At 27.2% G+C, this 2,842-nt stretch overlaps 1 long non-coding RNA gene across 2 annotated transcripts; it reads right to left on the reverse strand.

Annotated features, from left to right (window-relative positions):
- Positions 1-139: 139 nt before the first annotated feature.
- LOC145028843 (uncharacterized) lies at positions 140-2,111 on the reverse strand. Of its 2 annotated transcripts, XR_013676211.1 has the most exons (3): positions 2,072-2,111; positions 586-1,057; positions 140-285 (listed from the first exon to the last, which is right to left on the reverse strand). It is a non-coding gene; the product is annotated as an uncharacterized LOC145028843 (long non-coding RNA). The 2 variants fall into 2 exon arrangements; XR_013676210.1 differs by having other exon boundaries at positions 140-1,057.
- Between the last annotated feature and the right edge of the window lie 731 nt (positions 2,112-2,842).

Raw genomic sequence — 2,842 nt, forward strand, 5'->3', positions numbered from 1 at the left:
GGATTGATGAAAACCACTTCAAGATCGGAAAGCATGAATTCCTTCTTCAACACTTACTCTCATTCTGGAAATTTACTTTTACATTTCATGATGAACTATGACACAACAATTCAAAAACAGAGAAATACACAACAAGAGCTTGATCATCAAACAAAGAAGGCAGTATATAAATTTATTTCACCACGATCAATAGAAAAACATGCTGCAAAAGGTTATACAAGTACATTGTTTTATGAAGTACATAAAGAAATCTATAAAGGTTCCTGGTACTGCCAATACGAACATCTTGCAACAAAAAATGAATGGGAGTTATATAAAGTGGAACAACTGAACAAAAACAGTGATCTAAAAACAGAATTTGAGGTAATATATTCTTATTTTAATTTTTGTTGAAACAGCACATAATATAAAAAAATATTCATTTATGATTATAAAACACTTAACGCTTTAATTCTATTTTGAACAGGTAGAAATAAAACTTCCAACAAATGATGTAAAATTTACATGTGAACACTTCAACCACTTTGGGACTTTGTGCAAACATGCATTCAACATACTCATGAAACATGGAATTTAAGGAGATACCTGAACAGTACATTGAGAATCGTTGGAGAAAGGATGTGATATCAAGGCATTATAATTTTGGTAGACATGTATATGATACAGGAGACAGTGAAATTAACATATCTGTCAATCAAGCATACTACAACTTTGAAGCATGTTTGGAATACGTAAGAAAAAATAAAGAAACAATGGATTTGTTTGTTAAGAAAACAGAAAGCATGCTGAAGGAATATGAAAACGATCCTACAAATGAATTGCAAAAAAATAGGACAGATGTTGAAGAGGTAGGAAAGCTTAAAAGACATTGAGATCAATGTTCCAAATGTTCAAAGCAATAAAGGATGTGGAAAGAAAAGTAGAATTCAAAGTGAAGCAGAAATAGCGTATAAAAATTCAAACAAGCAAACAAAAAGATGCTCAGGATGTGGAGAAAGGGCTCCTCATAACTTGCAGACATGCCCAATCAAACTTGCAGCAGAACAATCATCAAAAGCTACATAGATATTTACTGCTTTAATCAGTAATGAATAAGTCATAATTTTTTTCAAAATAATATATTTTTTGTTTAGTACACTTTACTCTTTTTATAAAACAGAATTTACTATGATTTTGTCTTATGGATTTAATCTACTTTGATAGTTCTTTCTTTGATTTGATAATATATTCATTCATGATTAAACTTTTAGTAAATGTTACTACAAGCATTTAAGATTATATATAACTATTATTCAATACATGTAATCATTACACATAACCATATACAATATTCATCTATAAAATTATAAAATATTATGTAATACTACTTCATATGTTTTGTTTAATCATAAGTGATTAAAAATATGATTACACATAAAAAAACATCTAACAATTACATATAACCATATATAATAACATTGTTTCTAACAAATATACAACACTGCTAATAAAAAAATCTAAAGATAACAATATTGATCATAATAGAATAACATCAAACATGATAAAATATTCAATAACAAACAATTTCACAAGTCTCAAATATCAAGTTCCTCATTTTCAAAGATTATTGTTCTTCATATTCCTAGCTAAATTTTAATACACATTGTAGCTAAATCCAAGAAGTCTTCCACCATTACTTAGAAGGATTATCTCCATTGAACCTAACAAATCTTTACTACATATTTGATGTAGAGAAATGTTGTTCATTAAAAAGAAATATTCTTTAAATGAACAACATTCCTATACTTCAAAAACATCTAGTAAAGATTTGATATGTTCAATGAAGATAAACTTTTTAAGCAATGGTGGAAGAGGCGTTCTTGGAGTCAGCTACAATCCGTATGAAAATCTAGCTACAAATAAAAGAACAAGAATCTTGAAAAAATGGGGAACATGTTATTAGATACAGCAAAATTAGTTCTTTTAGACTTATAGAATCCATATTTTACCTTAAACAAAATGGAAGTTGTTTAGATCATAAATAAATAATGGTGATATATAAAAATTGAAGAAATTAATAAACAAAACTAACCATTTGGAAATATAAGGACTCATCTTTGAAGAAATATAAGGCATAGCATGAGGCTACCAACTTTAATTTTCATTTATAAAGAAAAGATTGTTCAATACAAACACTAGAAAACAAAAATAAAATCTTACAAAGATAAGATTCTGCATGGTGATGTATTCCATGCAGTAAAGATAAGCTCACTTATCAAGAAAAAGATATAATAAATTATAATGTGTTGTACAACAAATATAATCATTTATGATAAAAAAAAATAAAAAAAATAATCGATACAATCACTAATGATTACATATAAGCAACATATAATCAATAGTAAAAACATAAGTTACATATAAAAATATAACATAATCACTTATGATTAACATTCAATAGCATAATTCACACAAACAAACTTAAATAATAAAATCTACCAAAATACATATTAACTTGTTTTCCATCATCATGTTTTCCATCATCATAAAAACAAACATTCTTCACAATATCCATAACATACACAACATAAACAACCTTGTTCTTATAACATCATCAATAAGAAAATATTCAATCAAATTTTTTTTGACAACCTTCTTTCTATATTCCATTGAGCATCATATGCATGCTTACCACGAATCTTTTGATCAACTTTTTGATACTCATATGCAACTTTCAACACATCATCATGCTTTGTATTAATCTCAGAAGTTAAGATTGCTGCTGCATATTTCATTCTCAACTTTTCCAGAATTTTTTCTTGAGAACCACCTTCTTTTGGAAGACCACATTTCCATTTAGAAC

Source organism: Lactuca saligna, chromosome 2 (genome assembly GCF_052625555.1).
Source record: "Lactuca saligna cultivar CGN05327 chromosome 2, ASM5262555v1, whole genome shotgun sequence".
Classification (NCBI taxonomy): Eukaryota; Viridiplantae; Streptophyta; class Magnoliopsida; order Asterales; family Asteraceae; genus Lactuca; species Lactuca saligna.